A 23,803-nucleotide genomic window follows, 5' to 3' on the forward strand; every position below is an offset into this window, starting at 1 on the left:
AAGGAAAAGGAATAGGAAAAGGAATAGGAAAAGGAATAGGAAAAGGAATAGGAAAAGGAATAGGAAAAGGAATAGGAAAAGGAATAGGAAAAGGAATAGGAAAAGGAATAGGAAAAGGAATAGGAAAAGGAATAGGAAAAGGAATAGGAAAAGGAATAGGAAAAGGAATAGGAAAAGGAATAGGAAAAGGAATAGGAAAAGGAATAGGAAAAGGAATAGGAAAAGGAATAGGAAAAGGAATAGGAAAAGGAATAGGAAAAGGAATAGGAAAAGGAATAGGAAAAGGAATAGGAAAAGGAATAGGAAAAGGAATAGGAAAAGAAATAGGAAAAGGAATAGGAAAAGGAATAGGAAAAGGAATAGGAAAAGGAATAGGAAAAGGAATAGGAAAAGGAATAGGAAAAGGAATAGGAAAAGGAATAGGAAAAGGAATAGGAAAAGGAATAGGAATAGGAAAAGGAATAGGAAAAGGAATAGGAAAAGGAATAGGAAAAGGAATAGGAAAAGGAATAGGAAAAGGAATAGGAAAAGGAATAGGAAAAGGAATAGGAAAAGGAATAGGAAAAGGAATAGGAAAAGGAATAGGAATAGGAAAAGGAATAGGAAAAGGAATAGGAAAAGGAATAGGAAAAGGAATAGGAAAAGGAATAGGAAAAGGAATAGGAAAAGGAATAGGAAAAGGAATAGGAAAAGGAATAGGAAAAGGAATAGGAAAAGGAATAGGAAAAGGAATAGGAAAAGGAATAGGAAAAGGAATAGGAAAAGGAATAGTAAAAGGAATAGGAAAAGGAATAGGAAAAGAAATAGGAAAAGGAATAGGAAAAGGAATAGGAAAGGAATAGGAAAAGGAATAGGAAAAGGAATAGGAAAAGGAATAGGAAATAGGAAAAGGAATAGGAAAAGGAATAGGAAAAGGAATAGGAAAAGGAATAGGAAAAGGAATAGGAAAAGGAATAGGAAAAGGAATAGGAAAAGGAATAGGAATAGGAAAAGGAATAGGAAAAGGAATAGGAAAAGGAATAGGAAAAGGAATAGGAAAAGGAATAGGAAAAGGAATAGGAAAAGGAATAGGAAAAGGAATAGGAAAAGGAATAGGAAAAGGAATAGGAAAAGGAAAAGGAATAGGAAAAGGAATAGGAAAAGGAATAGGAAAAGGAATAGGAAAAGGAATAGGAAAAGGAATAGGAAAAGGAATAGGAAAAGGAATAGGAAAAGGAATAGGAAAAGGAATAGGAAAAGGAATAGGAAAAGGAATAGGAAAAGGAATAGGAAAAGGAATAGGAAAAGGAATAGGAAAAGGAATAGGAAAAGGAAAAGGAATAGGAAAAGGAATAGGAAAAGGAATAGGAAAAGGAATAGGAAAAGGAATAGGAAAAGGAATAGGAAAAGGAATAGGAAAAGGAATAGGAAAAGGAATAGGAAAAGGAATAGGAAAAGGAATAGGAAAAGGAATAGGAAAAGGAATAGGAAAAGGAATAGGAAAAGGAATAGGAAAAGGAATAGGAAAAGGAATAGGAAAAGGAATAGGAAAAGGAATAGGAAAAGGAATAGGAAAGGAATAGGAAAAGGAATAGGAAAAGGAATAGGAAAAGGAATAGGAAAAGGAATAGGAAAAGGAATAGGAAAAGGAATAGGAAAAGGAATAGGAAAAGGAATAGGAAAAGGAATAGGAAAAGGAATAGGAAAAGGAATAGGAAAAGGAATAGGAAAAGGAATAGGAAAAGGAAAAGGAATAGGAAAAGGAATAGGAATAGGAAAAGGAAAAGGAAAAGGAAAAGGAATAGGAAAAGGAATAGGAAAAGGAATAGGAAAAGGAATAGGAAAAGGAATAGGAAAAGGAATAGGAAAAGGAATAGGAAAAGGAATAGGAAAAGGAATAGGAAAAGGAATAGGAAAAGGAATAGGAAAAGGAATAGGAAAAGGAATAGGAAAAGGAATAGGAAAAGGAATAGGAAAAGGAATAGGAAAAGGAATAGGAAAAGGAATAGGAAAAGGAATAGGAAAAGGAATAGGAAAAGGAATAGGAAAAGGAATAGGAAAAGGAATAGGAAAAGGAATAGGAAAAGGAATAGGAAAAGGAATAGGAAAAGGAATAGGAAAAGGAATAGGAAAAGGAATAGGAAAAGGAATAGGAAAAGAAATAGGAAAAGGAATAGGAAAAGGAATAGGAAAAGGAATAGGAAAAGGAATAGGAAAAGGAATAGGAAAAGGAATAGGAAAAGGAATAGGAAAAGGAATAGGAATAGGAAAAGGAATAGGAAAAGGAATAGGAAAAGGAATAGGAAAAGGAATAGGAAAAGGAATAGGAAAAGGAATAGGAAAAGGAATAGGAAAAGGAATAGGAAAAGGAATAGGAAAAGGAATAGGAAAAGGAATAGGAAAAGGAATAGGAAAAAGGAAAAGGAATAGGAAAAGGAATAGGAAAAGGAATAGGAAAAGGAATAGGAAAAGGAATAGGAAAAGGAATAGGAAAAGGAATAGGAAAAGGAATAGGAAAAGGAATAGGAAAAGGAATAGGAAAAGGAATAGGAAAAGGAATAGGAAAAGGAATAGGAAAAGGAATAGGAAAAGGAATAGGAAAAGGAATAGGAAAAGGAATAGGAAAAGGAATAGGAAAAGGAATAGGAAAAGGAAAAGGAATAGGAAAAGGAATAGGAAAAGGAATAGGAAAAGGAATAGGAAAAGGAATAGGAAAAGGAATAGGAAAAGGAATAGGAAAAGGAATAGGAAAAGGAATAGGAAAAGGAATAGGAAAAGGAATAGGAAAAGGAATAGGAAAAGGAATAGGAAAAGGAATAGGAAAAGGAATAGGAAAAGGAATAGGAAAAGGAATAGGAAAAGGAATAGGAAAAGGAATAGGAAAAGGAATAGGAAAAGGAATAGGAAAAGGAATAGGAAAAGGAATAGGAAAAGGAATAGGAAAAGGAATAGGAAAAGGAATAGGAAAAGTCAATAATTAGCAATAATTGAAATAAATTCCTAACTTCCTTAACTAAATTTGAAAAGCTGTATCCAGTGTCAAATTCGCCTCTCAACCACCTCAACTTTTTATCGATTTTGTTTGCCACAATTTCTCGGTTCTGCCCTGCCGATGATGACGACTCTTGCGACGTCTCTCGAATATCTCTGCTAAACGTACGTGAGTCGTGTATGATATCGTGTGCCGTTGGAATCCTCATTTCGCTTTCGCACATGTAGAATAGTGACACACGAGCAAGTGAAAGCTTCAAGTCGAACCGGCGGCGCCGACATAACGGAGAAATGCGGCCGTTTGTGGCACCGACCCGGCGTTGACACTTGCGATTCTTGTCGCGTGGAACGCTTTTTTTTGGAATCGCAAAAGGATTTGCACCGACCTGAAACAGGTCAGGCATTTCGCTCACGTAGGTCGTCGGAAGATGAACGACCCGCGCGAGGTTGAGGCCTTCGGGGATCTGATACAGTGGTGAGGTCGTCCTCGCCCGGGGATGATGATATATTTATTGCATCATCGGCCTGAGGTTGGAGGCTGTGCTGGCTTTTGGGTGGCATTTTACGAGCTTTGAGGCGCCCCCGAGTACGAAAAGTGTGAGAATTATGAAGAGCTTTGCAGATTTAATTACATGGTTGGAGCTGTTGGGGCGACACACCGCCGACTTGCGACGAGGTTGTTAGATGGGATGACTTTATGGATTCTTTAACAACTTCAAATTACTTACGGAGCCTGGTAATGGCAATTGCTCTTAAATTATCTTTTCGCGCGTTCTCTCGTGCACGGAGCCTGGAGAATGGAGATTTAACTTGCTGATGTGGTGCAGAACGAGTTTGACGAGAACTTGTTAGATGATTATTGAGAGCAATAAAATGTTATATTCCGTAATAGTTACTTCTGCTACTTTGCGTGAAAAGCTTGAGATCATCACATAATTCTCATTGATGAATCATACTTTTTTTTGTTCTTATATTTTAAAAATTATCAAGCCACCGAAACTATTTCAGCATCCAATCTATCCAAAATACAAAATTTGATCTTGTCTAAAAATAAATTTCAATGCACTATTTCAACAATTAACGTCAATCTCCAAACAAATCGATAGATTTGCACAACCACGATGGTGGCGCTCAGTTTCGCAAAATACACTCTTCTTTGCCGCGGCAATAACCCCTCCATACAGTAACGAAACCCGACCTGACCTGCGTTACATCGCGCTGTCAGTCAGGCATTACGACGTCGGCGGCACTAAAAAGTACGTAAAAACAATGCCAGCTAATGGGGAAAATTCAGCTTCAAATCCCCCTGTCCTCACATTGCCGGGCTTGTTTGCAGTATCGATTTTCACCTCCTCCTGCCTTGGACGACCGTCAACAGCCCTGATTGAATGACCTAACCCTTTTCCCAGGGACGCGGTTCGCCAAATTGGGTGTAGATTCTCTCAATCACCCACGTGGACCGTTGCCAAATTGAAGTTGATTACTTGTGTGACGACGGCGACGACGTCCCATCCTCCAATCCGAACCCTGGGAAGTGCCGTCTTCTTTCTCAACCCCTCTGAGTTGATGGAAATTGATGGCCATTGCGCGTATCAAGTTTCGCGCGGTGGTGGCGTAACTTTGAGACGTCTTCACATGGCTTTGGGAAACCGATTTATGGTCATTTTATGAGGTGGAGGTACCCCTTGACAAATCGAATTTCGTGTTATTTTTTGGGGGCGACCATGACCTGGAATGGCTTTGGGCGTGAGATTTGTGTGAGGTTCATTTTTCTAGCGCAGAGTTGAATGAACTCTTTGTCAATTAGATTTTATTCCTGACTATTCGATAACAACCTTTGAATTGAACTTTACACCCAAACCAAACTTCACTGACATGCAGTGATGCCTAAACTACTGACATCCGTTGACAGCACTACTGCCAACCAATGACGAAATCATCTCAACATCATTGTAGTTAGGAAATTCGCGTGCACCACCAATATGACCTCGTGGCGCAGTGGTAAAGGGTGCGATTTTCACTCAAAGAGCTCTGCTTTGAATCTCGATGAAAGCATTATTTTTTTGTGTTTACGATTTGTTTTTATAATAAACACTTTTTTTGCATAGGTATCTATTGCAAATTTGTCAGTACCGAGGTCACTTTACATCCGTTGGCAGTGCTTCCTTCAAAGTTGTTAAAGGTTCCGCAAAGCGATCCTCTCCCCATCAATTTCGCTAAGCCGCGCGACTAGTCACTTCCCCGGCAGGCGATAATGACGGATAATGGCAAATTGGCAAGCCTAAGCCCACTCAAGTTGTGAGCTGAACCCTGTTGCATGACAGCCGGAGCAGTCAACGATCCCTTCAACTTTCGATTTTCAAAGTCGCGCGCTCATCATGTCCATTATCTTCACACCCTCCCCGTTGCTGGACGTGACCATTTCTACGGGGCTGTTGTGTTGAACGAAGATTGTCCAAATTGCCTTAAATGGCGCTCGTCGTCGTCTTGAACCGTTCATGGAACTTTTGTTTTCTGCTTTCGGTTGAAAGTCTTCTAAGTCGCGCGACAGCGAAAACAGAAAGAAAGTCGCGACCGGTTGGTCGCCGTCAACACTTGCCTCCCCCTTCGAGTTGTTGTTGTTTTTGCGCTAGAGTGTGTGTGAGTGTTATTTGCTTTAAAATTGACGAGAAAGAAAATTCAATTTCTTTCAATGAGACTTGTTTCAATTCCCCCTCGCGACAGGTTTGAAGCTCGAATGGCGGTGAAGCGGTTCGTGTTTTAGTACCTACCAGTAGTAGACTCTAAGCTTGCTCCCAGGCGAGTAATTGCTGCTGCTCGGAATGGTTATTGCACCTCATAAAACATGCATTGAGCGTTTTGTGTGCTATCTCCTCCTGTGATGGGTAGTGTTCATCATGTGCCGCTACTGCTGCTTTGTTTTTTTGCTTGTTCTTGTATTTCTTGCGTTGTTTTAAAAATGATTGTAAGAAATTAATTAAAACCTAAAAACTAAATGACCAAAACGACCACAAATATCAAAATGACCAAAATGACTGAAGTGACCAAAATGATCAAATTGAGCAAAATGATCAAATTGATCAAAATGACCAAAATTACCAAAATGACCAAAATGACCAAAATAACCAAAATGACCAAAATTACCCAAATTACCAAAATGACCAAAATGTCCGAAATGACCAAAATTACCAAAATGACCAAAATTATCAAATTGACCAAAATGACCAAAATGACTAAATTGGCCAAAATTACCAAAATTACCAAAATTACCACAATTACCAAAATTACCAAAATTACCAAAATGACCAAAATGATCAAATTTGTAATTTGTAATTTGTAATTTGTTGTTTTATTGGTTACGATAGCCTGTTAGTATAAACTGTGCATCAGGTCAAGGATTGGATTGAGCAAAATGACCAAAATTATCAAATTGATCAAAATGACAAAAATTACCAAAATGACCAAAATTACCAAAATTACCAAAATTACCAAAATGACCAAAATTACCAAAATTACCAAAATTACCAAAAAGATCAAAATGACCAAAATGACCAAAATGACCAAAATGACCAAAATGAACAAAATGACCAAAGTGACCAAAATGACCATCATGACCAACATGACCAATATGGCCAAAATGACCAAAATGACCAAAATGGCCAAAATTACCAAAATGACCATAAATATCAAAATGCCAAAATGACCAAAATGACCAAAATGACCAAAATGACCAAAATGACCAAAATGACCAACATGAACAAAATGACCAAAAAGACCAAAATGACCGAAATGACCAAAATGACCGAAATGCCCAAATGACCGTAATTACCAAAATGATCAAAATGACCAACATGACCAAAATGACCAAAATGACCAAAATGACCAAAATGACCAAAATGACCAAAATGACCAAAATGAACAAAATGAACAAAAAGAGCCAAAATGACCATCATGACCAACATGACCAAAATGACCAAAATGACCAAAATGACTGAAATGACAAAATGACCGTAATTACCAAAATGATTAAAATGACCAACATGACCAAAATGACCAAAATGACCAAAATGACCAAAATGACCAAAATGAACAAAATGATCAAAATGACCATCATGACCAACATGACCAAAATGACCAAAATGACCAAAATGACCGAAATGACCAAATGACCGTAATTACCAAAATGACCAAAATGATCAAAATGACCAACATGACCAAAATGACCAAAATGACCAAAATGACCAAAATGACCGAAATGACCAAAATGACCGAAATGCCCAAATGACCGTAATTACCAAAATGACCAAAATGAACAAAATGACCAACATGACCAAAATGACCAAAATGACCAAAATGACCAAAATGACCAAAATGACCAAAATGACCAAAATGACCAAAATGAACAAAATGACAAAATGACCATAATGACCAACATGACCAAAATGACCAAAATGACCGAAATGACCAAATGACCGTAATTACCAAAATGACCAAAATGACCAAAATGACCGTAATTACCAAAATGACCAAAATGACCAAAATGACCAAAATGACCAAAATGACCAACATGACCAAAATGACCAAAATTACTAAAATGACTAAAATGACTAAATTGACCAAAATAACCAAAATGACCAAAATGACCAAAATGACCAAAATGACCAAAATAACCAAAATGACCAAAATGACCAAAATGACCAAAATGACCAAAATGACCAAAATGACCAAAATGACCAAAATGACCATCATGACCAACATGACCAAAATGACCAAAATTACTAAAATGACTAAAATGACTAAATTGACCAAAATAACCAAAATGACCAAAATGACCAAAATGACCAAAATGACCAAAATAACCAAAATACCCAAAATGACCAAAATGACCAAAATGACCAAAATGACCAAAATGACCAAAATGACCAAAATGAACAAAACGATGACCAAATGACCGATCAAAATGACCATCAAAATGACCAACATGACCAAAATGACCAAAATGACCAAAATGACCAAATGACCAAAATGACCAAAATGACCAAAATGACCAAAATGACCAAAATGATGAAAATGACCAAAATGAAATGACCAAAATAATGACCAAAATGATTAAAATGACCAAAATGACCAAAATGACCAAAATGACCAAAATGACCAAAATGATGACCAAAATGATGACAAAATGAACAAAAAAAATGACCAAAATGACCAAAATGAATAAAATGATCAAAATGACCAACATGACCAAAATGACCAAAATGACCAAAATGACCAAAATGACCAAAATGACCAAAATGACCAAAATGAACAAAATGACAAAATGACCATAATGACCAACATGACCAAAATGACCAAAATGACCGAAATGACCAAATGACCGTAATTACCAAAATGACCAAAATGACCAAAATGACCGTAATTACCAAAATGACCAAAATGACCAAAATGACCAAAATGACCAAAATGACCATCATGACCAACATGACCAAAATGACCAAAATTACTAAAATGACTAAAATGACTAAATTGACCAAAATAACCAAAATGACCAAAATGACCAAAATGACCAAAATGATCAAAATGACCAAAAATATCAAAATTATCAAAATAAACCAAAATGATCAAAATGACCAAAAATATCAAAATGATTAAAATGATCAAAATGACCAAAATGACCAAAATGACCAAAATGACCAAAATTACCAAAATTACCAAAATTACCAAAATGACCAAAATTTCCAAAATTACCAAAATGATCAAAATGACCATAAATATCAAAATGATCAAAATGACCAAAATGACCAAAATGACCAAAAAGACCAAAATGACCAAAATGACCAAAATGACAAAAATTTCCAAAATTACCAAAATTACCAAAATGACCATAAATATCAAAATGATCAAAATGACCAAAATGACCAAAATGACCAAAATTACCAAAATTACCAAAAAGACCATAAATATCAAAATGATCAAAATGACCAAAATGACCAAAATGACCAAAAATACCAAAATGACCAAAATGACCATCATGACCAAAATGACCAAAATGACCAAAATGACCAAAATGACCAAAATGACCAAAATATCCAAAATGACCAAAATGATCAAAATGACCGTAATTACCAAAATGACCAAAATGACCGTAATTACCAAAATGACCAAAATGACCGTAATTACCAAAATGACCAAAATGACCAAAATGACCATCATGACCAAAATGACCAAAATGACCAAAATGACCAAAATGACCAAAATGACCAAAATTACCAAAATGACCAAAATGACCAAAATGACCAAAATTACCAAAATTACCAAAATGACCAAAATGACCAAAATGACCAAAATGACCAAAATGACCAAAATGACAAAAATGACCATCATGACCAAAATGACCATCATGACCAACATGACCAAAATGACCAAAATGACCAAAATTACCAAAATTACTAAAATGACTAAAATGACTAAAATGACCAAAATTACCAAAATTACCAAAATTACCAAAATTACCAAAATGACGAAAATGATCAAAATGACCAAAAATATCAAAATTATCAAAATAAACCAAAATGACCAAAATGACCAAAATGACCAAAATGATCAAAATGACCAAAAATATCAAAATGATTAAAATGACCAAAATGACCAAAATGACCAAAATGACCAAAATGACCAAAATGACCAAAATGACCGAAATGACCAAAATGACCGAAATGACCAAATGACCGTAATTACCAAAATGACCAAAATGATCAAAATGACCAACATGACCAAAATGACCAAAATGACCAAAATGACCAAAATTACCAAAATGACCATAAATATCAAAATGATCAAAATGACCAAAATGACCAAAATGATCAAAATGACCAAAATGACCAAAATGACCAAAATGACCAAAATGACCGAAATGACCAAAATGACCAAAATGACCAAAATGACCGAAATGACCAAATGACCGTAATTACCAAAATGACCAAAATGATCAAAATGACCAACATGACCAAAATGACCAAAATGACCAAAATGACCAAAATGACCAAAATGACCAAAATGACCAAAATGACCAAAATGACCAAAATGACCAAAATGACCAAAATGACCAAAATGACCAAAATGACCAAAATGACCAAAATGACCAAAATGATCAAAATGATCAAAATGACCAAAATGACCAAAATGACCAAAATGACCAAAATGACCAAAATGACCAAAATGACCAAAATGACCAAAATGACCAAAATGATCAAAATGACCAAAATGACCAAAATGACCAAAATGACCAAAATGATCAAAATGACCAAAATGACCAAAATGACCAAAATGACCAAAATGACCAAAATGACCAAAATGACCAAAATGATCAAAATGACCAAAATGACCTAAATGACCAAAATGACCAAAATTTTCAAAATTACCAAAATTACCAAAATTACCAAAATTACCAAAATTACCAAAATTACCAAAATTACCAAAATGACCAAAATTACCAAAATGACCAAAATGATCAAAATGATCGAAATGACCAAAATGACCAAAATGACCAAAATGACCAAAATGATCAAAATGACCAAAATGACATAAACAATCAAAATGACTCAAAACTCAAAGCTCAAAATTTAAAAAAAAAATCATTTTCCGTACAATTGAGATGGAATGACTATGATAAGAAATAGTAGTTTATGCAACAAGTTGCAAAAAGAGGATTTTTCAGCACGAGTCGTACATTTATCCAACGAGGTTCACCGAGTTGGATAAATACGAAGAGTGCTGAAAAAATCAAGTTTTGCAACGAGTTCCATACAACATTTTTTGCAATTTCAAAAAACACACACTGAGTGAAATTTTAGGTCAAATTTTCATGTATTTTGTCAATAAATCGTTTAAATCAAAAAAATGTTTCTTTTCGAAACAAGTGCTGAAAAGTTCAAATTTTCAGCACCCATTTGAGTGCTGAAAAGAGAACTTTTCAGCATTTATTTTGAAAATTTTCTGTTATTTTTGGTACAGAAAAGTAGGCTATTTCGTCGTTCAAGAATGACAGGAAAAGTGAGTAGTTTCACGACGGAATTGCAAAAAAGTTGTTTTCGAATGCTGATATGCTTAACTTTTAATTTATCAATTAGGCCGATGCAAATATTTAAAAAAGTTTTTGTCCCTCGGCCCTGGCCGAGGTCAAGGGGGGGGGGGCAAAAAAATAAAAAAATATAAAAATTTAAATAACAAGCCATAGTCTTCACATTTAAAGGAAAAAAGTGTTTTAAAATGCATTTTACACTAGTTCAGTTGTTTTGCAATCATTTGTTTTCAAAAAATCTAAGATCTGACAAAAACAAAAATTGTATCGAAAAAAAAGATTTTGCATCGAAAATTTTCAAAAAATCTTAAGATTTTTTAATGAACCCAAACATGCTAAAAATGATTTTAAACGCAGAAGAATGTATTTTAATTTGATTTCAGCTGGTTGCACTTGAATTTTCATTGAAATTTTGAAGTTTATTGTAACAATATTTTTTTTGCCCCCTGATTTTTCGGGCCAATTTTGAAGGGGGGGGTGACAAAAACTTTTAAAAATATTTGTACCAGCCTTACTTTGAAAAAAAAACCTCAAAAGAAAGAATTTATTAAACAAACAATCAAACGACTGCAATCTGCTTGACAACCCTTCCATTTTTTATTTTTTTAACCAAATTTCTTTTATATTCGCTGGAATTGGCACCCTCACTCATCGAAAAAAATTGCTGTAATTATGCACTGTGTGCTGGTGATGTGATAATTACATGCGTGTACCGCGACGACCATTTCCGCACAAACCCCCCTCCGTTGTCCAATTGTCTGTGAGTGAACCTCGCAAACGCACACCACCTGCACTTTACTTCCATTGCGTACCATTTGCTGCGCACAGCAGTGCGTTGTGGACGTAATGTTTTGGCCTGATGGCCTCAACTCGCGCGTTGCTCTTCAGGAGGGGACAGGATCCATAAAACAGCCGACCTGGCCACCCCCGGTTCGACGTTTTCGACGACGGCGACGAGACCCAAATAATTATCATAATTACAGCCGTGTGGATCAGCTGTTGAGCTGGTCGTAAATGTGCAATCTTTTATGGATTTCGACGCTCGATCCAGCCGAAAATGGCCAGATTTGGTAGTTTGGTTCTTTGCCAAGGTCCTTCCCACACGAAATTGGTCTTGAACAATTAAGCAAACCGCGCGAGCGTCGTTCAAGCGAGAATTAGATCAGTCTGCATATCTGGAAATCATGAGCACGGGCACAGTTGGGCTACCAACCAAGTCACTGCTGTTGGCCCCAATAAATTACGGACCGGAAAAACAGCAACACAAAACAAAGACAATGTCGGATTATAAACACAGTGAGTACCAGAACTAACAACAATTTATGTCTGATGCTGGGTACACTTGCCAATGCAGAGTAAAATCCGAACGCGAAGAGCATCAATGGAACAGCAGAGCCACCCCAAACCCAACTAGAGCATAACTTCACCGAATATAAATAAAACATTTCGAACGAGGAAATATTTGCACTAGTTTTATTGCGCTTTTTTCTGCATCCAGCGCTCGCTCGCTCGTCCAAGTGCACCACCCTAAACCAGTGAATTCTTCTGGTTCATGTTTTGCGTCACAGACAAACGGTTTGAAATTTATATTCCTGTTTTTTTTTTCTTTAAAAGCTCCTAGTAAAAATCCAAATCTAATTAAAACTAGAAACAATTTTTTAGCCTTCTTTTTGACAAAATTTATGAAACTTTTTTTTCAGAAGCTTGAAGTTTTGTATTCAAATTATTTTTAATAATTTTGGCCAGACACAGGAACCTAATCGTTTAATAACATTCAAATCGGGTTTTTTTTGTACTTTTTCTAATTTTTAATTGTATTTTTTTAGTTTCTTCATGTATTCTAGAAAAAAATGCCACAAATTTCAAAATATTTTAGAAAGGGATTAAAATGTCCGAAACATCTTTTTTTAAGCTTTTTTTTTATTTGTTGTTTTAGACCTTTGCAAGGTTTTCCAAAGTTTATGTCGCCCTTTTCAAAGACAGCCAGAAAAATTTGGAGGCAAAAATTCGAGAAACTTCAAAATTTCAATCGATTTTGGTAATATTTCAATTTTTTGTAAAATTCAAACTAAAACAATTTTTTTTGCTATATATTTTTAATTATAAATCAATTTGGCAATTGTTAGAAAATATTACCTCTTTTGATGTAATTTCACCTTAATTTTTGTGGAATTGATATGATTACATAAAAAAATGTAAACTAATCAGTTTTCTCAGACACAAAATTTTGTATTAATGTTATGTCATGACTCCTGACATTTTTATCTCTTAATAATTTAATAATTACAGTTTATTTCAAACAACATGTATTTATAAAGGTACGAATATTGAAATTTTTAAGACAGTTAAAAGCTGCCTACAGTAAAAGAAAAAAAAAACAACACAATTTTATTTCAACAAAAAAAACATCAGTTTTACCTTTTTTTAATCTTCGATTCAAAAACTTAACTACTACTTGTTAACTACTTGTTAATTTTTGCTCATGTTTTTCAGAGAATAATTATTTTATTGTTGTTGTTTCTTTTTTGTTTTTTTTATGTTTTTGTCTCATTTCTTTGAAAATTATTACAAAAAAATCAGGGACAACAAATAATTATTTCTCAAAAAAATTATATAAATCCATAGAGATCGAAAAAAGACGCAAAACTATAAAAATTTCCTTCGAGTAGTTTAAAATATTTAAATTTAGAACAGCATCATAACTGTAATTATGAAAAAATAATTTTGTGATGATATAATTAGGCCGTTGCAAATATTTATTAAAGTTTATGTCCCCCGCCTCTGTTCAAAAAATAAAATAAAAATTTAAAAAAATATATTAAAGGCCACGGAGTCAAAATTTTAATGAAAAAGTGTTTAAAAATGCATTATACACCTGTCCAGTTGTTTTGCAATTTCCAAAATTTCTAAGTATAGATGAAAATTTTATTTTGGACGAGAAAAAAAAGTTTTTCGATGCTGTACATTATAATTTTTTAGAAATTCAAAATATTTTTAAATGAGCCCAAGTATGCTAAATATGATTGTCAATGGGCATTTTAGATTGTTCTCAATTGATTAGACTTCAATTTCCATTGAAATATTGATGTTTTTTGAAAATAAAAAATTGCCCTTGATTTTTCGGACCAATTTTGAACTTTGAAAAATATTTGCAATGGCCTTATAAAATTTTTTTTAGAGAAAAATACTTTGGAATTTGTTTACCAGATATCATCGAAACTCATTCAAACCGTTATTTTTTATTAGTTATATCTCAACTCTGATGTTTTTATTTTCTCTAATAAGTAAAAAATCACTTGTAAATGTACCAAGAAAATTAAATAAATTCATTTTTTATCGACCGTTTTAATTATTTTAAACTTGAAAATAATCAATAATCTAGGGTAAGAATATAATACTTCACACATAATTACAGTTATGCTCCTTTCACAAAATTGAAAAGTATTATGAACCCCAAAATCCAAAATTTGTTTAAAAAAATAAAAAGCTTTTATTTGATTAAACAAACATAAATAAACGTTAACGATTTTACACGTTTTTTCAATAACATTTTTAATTTTTTTTGTGCCTTTTTGAAGAAATTAAAAAAAATGAATTTTTATCTCAACATCAAATAAAAAATTAATCTAAAGTGACATCCACTTATCTGTGGCATTCCCTCTCCACAACATAGTATATTTTTACTCCGACGAAGACGATGAAATAAAAAGTTCGAGACGTGAGTTCATTCAAATCGTTTCTCGGACCTCGAATTCCAGGGAGCAGGAACTTTCTTCTTCGTACAAGCCCAGAACTGCCCAATCCAGGAGCTGGGGAGTTAGGGGAGACCTTATAAAACGCGGGGTAAAAGTCGAACGAACGGGTCCATAACACATATTATATCGAATGCAATTGCAGCTCAGTTTGGCTGGCTTTTTTTCCTGGATCGTTTTGTGGGTTATTTATGTCACGAGAGAGTTGATTGCTGCTGCTGCTAGTTCGAATCCCTGGTTTGGAAATAGTTGTTGGAGAAAGACAAGAAAAGTTCAACATTGAACTAGCATTCCCGGATGATGTTACCCCCCGGCCCCGGATGGTAAACATCCTTTTTTTCTTTTTTGTTTCGATGCATCGTTGGTTTTTCTTCTCTATCTCTCTGCCTCTGAGTCATAATCATTTCCGGTGGAAAGTTATCGGAAAATGTGCTCTGCCTAATGATGCTGGGAATGTTTATAGAAAGTTTTATTATGTTATTTTATTAAGTTTGCTTTAGGAAGAGACAAAGAGTAGTCATCTTAAGCTTAGTATACCGTTAGAACTAGTTTAAATCTCGCAACTAAAACCCCTTCTAGCAAAAAAAAAAAGCGAGCTCACACATATTCCCAATCAATCAATCGAAACGACTCTATCCATCTGCGCAGCGATCGATCTTGCTTAGATATACGTTTGACTGTATGAAAAAAAAACCTACTACAATACATCACCCGGCGCCAAATAGAGTCATAAATCAACATAAACTAGTTGACCTCGGGAGAACTCGACGACGACGACGACTGCCTCCGATGATTTGTCGCATTCACTGACTGTGGAGTCAGTCACAGTTCTTTATTGATTGATTTAAGCTGTACGTAAGTCGCGTTCTAGCGCAGTTTTTGTTCTCTTTCGTTGCATAAATGCTCGATAATGGTTGGGGTCCCTTAAACACAGTTTGTTTAAGCTACCTATAAGTTCTGTGGGTTAAATAAAGTCAAGGTGCTCCGAAGTTCTTTTGAGCGGTGGTAATCTTTCACAGCAAAAAATGTAATAGTTAATTTACTGATTATATCAATCAGTTCAAACATCAAGATTTCTAATTTTTTGAAAAACTCACCAAAAAATCATAAAAAGAGCATAATTTCAAAAATTCTGAAATTTACAAACAATAAAACAATGATCAAAAATATCCAGACTAATAATAAAAATGAAAATTTGAGCATTTAGGGATTAGTTTTAAAATTAATAGTTAAAAAATCATGATATTTGAGCAAACTTAAACAATTCATCAGAAAAACGAAACAACGTCTATATCAAAAGATGCATCAATTATTTTTCTACACAAGTTAGAAAATCTGAATCTTAAGAAATGGTTTTCTTATCGATGTGGTGTCTTCGGCAATGTTGTAGGTTATGATTTTGACTTCTCGATAACATTTTAATATGAATATTCCCATTTAATAATTAACTTTTTATCTTAAAAAAAAAACATTCCTGATTATGTTTAAAAAAAAACCTAACTATTTGATATATTTTAGGGGACCAAACAAAGCATATTTCAGGATTTTTTTTAAGGCAGAAATATCGAAAATATGGTCAGATAAAATTTTAAGTATATTTTAAATTGCAAAAGAAAATGTTGATCAAGTGTACCGTTTTCAAGTTAAAGGAACTTTAGGTTAAATCCTGCGTTTTTCTTTTTTTGTTTGTACATTGTTTATACCTAGAGTTTTTTTTTTTTTTTAAAGTCATATAAGTTTTGTGTTTTACATATTTATAGAACTTTTAAAAAACTCTAGATATATCCTCTTAAAGTTTATTTTCTGTGAAATATTAAATTAGCCCTCATATTTAAATCAATGGTTCGAAACTAAATGTAAAAAAAATGACTGCCTAGATGCCTAGATTTTTTTCAATATTATTTTAAAAGGGTGAAGAGAGATCATCAGTTGAATAATGTTCGCTTATTAATTTTCTACTGACCATTTTTTTAAAAACATTTTTTTTCTCGTGATCAGGATGGCATTTTGAGCTATTTTTTCTTCTTAACTTCTCTTGTTTTTTTAAAATTAATTTTAAATTTATTAACTTGAATTTATAGTTCAAGCTCAATTCTCTTGTTTACATGCTTTTTCTGTCTTCTCTCCTACTTTTCATAGGAAAATAGTAGTTTATGCAACAAGTTACAAAAAGAGGATTTTTTCAGCACGAGTCGTACATTTATCCAACGAGGTTCACCGAGTTGGATAAATACGAAGAGTGCTGAAAAAATCAAGTTTTGCAACGATTTCCATACAACATTTTTTGCAATTCCAAAAAACACACACTGAGTGAAATTTTATGTCAAATTTTCATGTATTTTGTCAATAAATCGTTTAAATCAAAATTTTTTTGAAAGGTGTTACTTTTAGAAACTTGTGCTGAAAAGTTCAACTTTTCAGCACCCATTTGAGTGCTGAAAACTAGAACTTTTCAGCATTTATTTTGAAAAGTGTTGCTATTCGATTCTGTTATTTTTGGTACAGAAAAGTAGGCTATTTCGTCGTTCAAGGATTACAGGAAAAGTAAGTAGTTTCACGACGGAATTGCAAAATAGTAGTTTATGCAACAAGTTGCAAAAAGAGGATTTTTTCAGCACGAGTCGTACATTTATCCAATGAGGTTCACCGAGTTGGATAAATATGAAGAGTGCTGAAAAAATCAAATTTTGCAACGAGTTCCATACAACTTTTTTTGCAATTCCAAAAAACACACACTGAGTGAAATTTTATGTCAAATTTTCATGTATTTTGTCAATAAATCGTTTAAATCAAAAAAATGTTGAAAAGTGATACTTTTCGAAACAAGTGCTGAAAAGTTCAACTTTTCAGCACCCATTTGAGTGCTGAAAAGTAGAACTTTTCAGCATTTATTTTGAAAAGTGTTGCTATTCGATTCTGTTATTTTTAGTACAGAAAAGTAGGTTATTTCGTCGTTCAAGAATGACAGGAAAAGTAAGTAGTTTCACGACGGAATTGCAAAAAGGTACTTTTCAGCATCCATTTTAGTGCTTAGAAGTTTAATATTTCAGCACTTGTATCGAAAACTTATTCTTTTCGATAATGTGTTGGAGTATTAAGCTTAACTGGTAAACTTAACTAAATAAATTTTCGACTCCTGCTGGAAACGTTTGCTTTTTCATCATTATTTATTACAAAACATTTTTTGATAATTTTCACCGAAAAGTGCTTCTTAATAATTGTGAATCTTTGCAAAAATGTAGAGTCACTTTCAATTGCAAATTTAATTTGATTAATAAGATGCTTATTTTTATATTTTCTGACAAATATTTTCCCAAAAATGTTCGTAGCTTCGACACTAAATTTTGCATGAGCTTGAACTTTAGAACAAAAGATACCTTTTTTAGTCTTCTAAAACATAAATAAATCGAAATTCAAGAAATAGTGTTGTGGGATTTTTTTTAAATGATGAAAATAGTTAAATAATCAAAAAAAATTGCAAATCTGGAAAATATTTAAGGCAATACTTAAATACTAATTGGCAAATTCGGATTTCAAAGTTATAAAAATAAACTTTTCAAGATAAGAAAAATTTGATAGAAATTGAAATGTTTAACAAACTTTATATTTCGTTTTTTTCTGTGTTTGTATTTATTGTTATGGCCCAACTTTTGCCTCGACGATAATTGCAATGCCACTTTAACAATTTCGAAGTGCACACGCTCCCTTTCCTTCCTTCCCGAGAAGAGGTGACAAGTTGCAGTGTAAACGTTATGGGTGATTGCATAAATAACTTCATTTATTGTAAGTGGACAAGTTTTTTTTTTCGTCTACTCGATACAAAATTGTTCGTTTGGTTGCTGGTTGTATCTTGCGGCAAAAAAAGTTGATCAATTTAGTGGGTAACTTTTTGCTTACGTTGGCATATTACGAAATAGTAATTCGAATAAAATGCCGTTTTATCGCAGGAAGTTGAACTTTTTTTACTCGTTTTAATTGAAAAAGTGCTATAAATTAATCAGCGATTTAATCAATTCAAAGAAGTATTAATTAAATACGTTGATGACTCAAAAAAAACATGGAATGCATGCACAAACTCGACGAGCAACTTGCGCTTACTTACATCGCTACGCACGCGCGCCTCAAACTTGATTTAGCAGAAAATTTGCATAAAACTAATTAGGCATTCAGAACTGCCGATACCGCTATCCGTCACAGATAAAGCGATTGTTTGTTTTATTTGTTTTTCTATTTTAAATTGAGAAAAAAAAATGAAAATAGTTTTTCCATTTTCATAAAAAAGCATTAATTTAAAAAATAAAAGGTTTCAAGTACTTCGATAAAAGTTAAAAAAAAGGGTTTCATCCACATATCTCTTTCTTCACGACTCGCAAAGAATACGTGAACATTTTTAATTGATTTGCTTATCGCCCAATATCCGACCGGAGAGTCTCCTTTGGCAACATTTGAATACCCCCGGCGAATCCAAATTCAGGATGCAATTAATTACAAATTAATAACCACTCTGCCCGACTGAATGGTCCCAATCGAAGTCACGAACAAAAATTGGCCAAGGTTTCCGAAAATTTCTGGCTAGCGCCAAATTCAAGGGTTTTCTCCCTCTCTTACACATTTGAATAATTAATGTCACGTTTTCTCGCGCTGTGACCACACACACACACACGTCCCACTTGTTGAGAAATATCAAGTCGAGTTTGCGATTATTATCAAAACCCCAAAGCGATTGCTTGTGCAGACTTGTGCAGTTGTGCCCTTTTCGGTCCGTTAGCCGCCCCAAACGGAAGCTTTCCAAAGTGGCAAAATTGCGTCTCTACGAAGTATTTGCAATTACAATATCTTACGGGGTTTTATTCCGTCAAGGTGGCTCGAACAAACGAAAAGAAGTCGACGAAGAAGTGGTGGTATATCCGGAACAATCACCGGCACCGGCATCACCGTGGATGCCCTCAATGTAAATATTGGCTTTTGTCGTACGGCGGCTCTCTTACGGACGGAGGGTTGCCAGCAGCAGTTGAAACAGGCGGGCAACACTGCTTTATGCACATATACTCATTCACTGACGCTCACGGTGGGTGCGTTGATGGTAAACAGGCTATTAAATATGCATTAAATCACGCCAGTGGTGTTTTGTGTGCACGGTTTGGGGTTGCATAGAAGGGTGATGAAGACAGGGCATGCGTCTTTATTTCAGTATTTTTAATTTTTAATTCTAAACATAAAAATCAAAATTTCCATTTAAATGTTTATGAGTTCGCAAAAAAAACATGTTTAACATTCCAACGCCCAAGGCTCCAAAAAAGTTGGAACGGTAACTTCAACTCAATGGTTCTCGGGCATAACTCAACCAATCAAGATGATTCTTCTTTCCAGTGATTTGTCAGGATGTCTAGATGATTCTAGAACTTTGCAGAACTTAATTTGATCAAATCTGTAATTTTTGCGATCAAAAACATCGTTCCAACTTTTTTTTTTCGCGTGTAAAAAAAAAAAATCACCAAAAATTCCGCGGAGGCAGTTGTTTAAAAAAAGTTGGAACGATGTTTTCGGTCGCAAAAATTACAGATTTGTTCAAATCAAGTTCTGCAAAATTGTAGGATCATCTAGACATTCTTACATGTCACTGGAAACAAGAATCGTCCCTATTGGTTGAGTAATGCCCGAGAACCAGCAAGTTGAAGTTACCGTTCCACCTTTTTTGGTAGGCTTGGGCGTCCGTGTAAGTTGGACATGCGTTGGGCGTTCCAGTGTTAAGCAATTTGAATCTTTGACATTAAAAAGAGACGAATTAACTTGTTCCATGTAATTTTAACAATATCTTGAAAAAAAAAGTATTTTTCTATGGTCAACTTTGGCAGTGTTTTTAACCTGAAATACTCAACTTTTTATGTCACAAAAAATATATTATGTTCAGACGTACTTTATTGCTACTTTAAAGCATACGGTTCCATCCCATCCAAAATTTCTCACACAGTCGAAAAGCCACATTATCAGATTAGGTTTACATAAAAAAAAATGTGAAATTATTAAAAAAAAACTTGGCTAGATTATTTTCCGTTTAGGCCGTTGCAAATAGTTTTTCCATCTTCACCCCCCCCCCCCCCCTTCTCCTTTAAAATCGGTTCAATATTAGGGGCAAAAAAACAAAAATTTCACAAAACATCAAAATTTTAATGGAAATAGATGTCTAATAAATTTTAAAAATTTGTCATTTAAAAAAGTTTTGAAATTCGTTCCAGGCGAAAAGAAAGTTTTTTAAACAAGTTTTTCATAATGAAATGTGAGAAAGAGAAGAAATGTCGGAAAAGATGTTTTTTTTAAGTTGATGTTAATGTATTTTTTTAGTGTCTGACGTTTAACAATTTTCTAAAAAATCGAAGGTTAAACAAATATGATTGCTTAAAACAAAAAATAATATAGAAAAAACTTATTCCATCGGTTTTAACGCATAATATTTGCAAAATAAATCAAATACACAGACTTGATTTTCCGAAGCCATAATTATCTATAGTTTCGCTTATCCGAAGGTTTTTTAGAAACTTCAAAAGTTTAATCATGGAGCAGTTCTCTCAGATTTCGGTCATTCGATTTTTTTTGTATTTTTTAATCCAACTGAAACTTTTTTGGTGCCTTCGGTATGCCCAAAGAAGCCATTTTGCATCATTAGTTTGTCCATATAATTTTCCATACAAATTTGGCAGCTGGCCATACAAAAATGATGTATGAAAATTCAAAAATCTGTATCTTTTGAAGGAATTTTTTGATCGATTTGGTGTCTTCGGCAAAATTGTAGGTATGGATATGGACTACACTGAAAAAAAATAATACACGGTAAAAAAATTTTGGTGATTTTTTATTTAACTTTTTGTCACTAAAACTTGATTTGCAAAAAAACACTTTTTTTATATATATTTTAGAGAACATTAAATACCAACTTTTCAGAAATTTCCAGATTGTGCAAAAAATCTTTGAGCGAGTTATGAATTTTTGAATCAATACTGATTTTGTCAAAAAATCGAAAAATTGGTCGCAAAAATTTTTCAACTTCATTTTTTGATGTAAAATCAAATTTGCAATCGAAAAGTACTTTAGTGAAATTTTGATAAAGTGCACCGTTTTCATGTTAAATCCACTTTTAGGTGACTTTTTTGAAAATAGCCGCAATTTTTCATTTTTTTTAAATTAGAGCACATGTTTGCCCACCTTTGAAAAAAATCTTTTTGAAAAGCTGAGAAAATTCTCTTTATTTTGCATTTTTGAACTTTGTTGATTCGACCCTTAGTTGCTGAGATATTGCCATGCAAAGGTCATTTTCTAATGTCGATATCTCAGCAACTAATGGTCCAATTTTCAATGTTAAAATATGAAACATTCGTGAAATTTTTCGATCTTTTCGAAAAAAATATTTTCAATTTTTTTAAACCAAGACTAACATTTCAAAAGGGCCAAGCATTCAATATTACGCCCTTTTAAAATGTTATTCTTGGTTTAAAAATTTGAAAATATTTTTTTCGAAAGATCGGAAAATTTCACGAATGTATCATATTTTAACATTGAAAATCGGACCATTAGTTGCTGAGATACTGGAAAGATTTTTTTCAAAGGTGGGCAAACATGTGCACCAATTAAAAAAAAATGGATTTAACTTGAAAACGGTGGACTTTATCGAAATTTCACTAAAGTGCTTTTCGATTGCAAATTTGATTTTACATCGAAAAATGAAGTTGAAAAATTTTTGCGACCAATTTTTCGATTTTTTGACAACATCAGTATTGATTCAAAAATTCATAACTCGCTCAAAGATTTTTTGCACAATCTGGAAATTTCTGAAAAGTTGGCATTTGATGTCCTCTAAAACATATCAAAAAATAAAAAAAATTAAAAATAGTGTTTTTTTTTGCAAATCAAGTTTTAGTGACAAAAAGTTAAATAAAAAATCACCATTTTTTTTACCGTGTATAATTTTTTTTTTCGGTGTAGTCCATATCCATACCTACAACTTTGCTGAAGACACCAAATTGATCAAAAAATTCCTTCAAAAGATACAGATTTTTGAATTTTCATACATCATTTTTGTATGGCCAGCTGCCAAATTTGTATGGAAAATTATATGGACAAACTAATGATGCAAAATGGCTTCTTTGAGCTTACCGAAGGCACCAAAAAAGTTTCAGTCGGATTAAAAAATACAAAAATTAAAATTTAAGAAAAAAGACCGATTTCGTAGAGAATTGCTCCATGGTAAAAAAAAAATATTTTTTATGTTCTCACTTTTAACATTGATATTTTGCAAATACTGAAAGCACAATGACTGTTATAATATTTGAGTTTTTTGTGATACCTTTTGCTTCTAAATTTTTAAGATTATGGTTGTAATTTGATTTTTTTTAAGTCAAACAACAAAAAAAAAAACTTTACTCAAAAATATAAAATTTCAATAATATTTAATCATAGATTCAAACATATTTTGCAGCGTTATTTTTCCTTATCATAATTGGGATTATTTTACCATTATTTTTTTCTATAATATAAATGAGATATTATTTCAATTGTTTGAAAAGGAAAAAAATATAATTTAGAAATTATTATTTTAAAGTAATAAATCCATTGTATTAACAATTTTGCAAATGTAATGTTAATATTTTTTATTTAGATGAACTTTTGTGTGTATCTTTTCTATGACCAAAGAAGACAGTATGTATAATTAGCTCGTGCATACAAGTTTTCATACAATATTGAGAGCGGTTCATACAAAAACGGTTTAAAATATGAATCCTGAGAACGGTTTTTTGGATCAATTTGTTATCTTGGAAAATTTATAGATATTGCTTAGAACTCCGAATGAAATAGTTACACTTTAAAAAATCTATTTTAAATAATTGACTCTTCATGCAAAAAGATTAATTGTACAAATAATCATTTTTCACAAAATCTCAATTTTTGATAGATTTTAATGACAAAAAGCTGTGAAAAATTCATTTTTCAGTGTTGCCAATTTTTGACA

At 33.1% G+C, this 23,803-nt stretch overlaps 1 protein-coding gene across 1 annotated transcript in view; it reads left to right on the top strand.

Annotated features, from left to right (window-relative positions):
* The window catches only part of LOC6045785 (GTPase-activating protein CdGAPr), a 147,638-nt gene that overhangs the window by 96,632 nt on the left and 27,203 nt on the right, over positions 1-23,803 (top strand). The gene's annotated exons all lie outside the window — the stretch shown is intronic.

Source organism: Culex quinquefasciatus, chromosome 2, assembly GCF_015732765.1.
Source record: "Culex quinquefasciatus strain JHB chromosome 2, VPISU_Cqui_1.0_pri_paternal, whole genome shotgun sequence".
NCBI classification, from domain to species: Eukaryota; Metazoa; Arthropoda; class Insecta; order Diptera; family Culicidae; genus Culex; species Culex quinquefasciatus.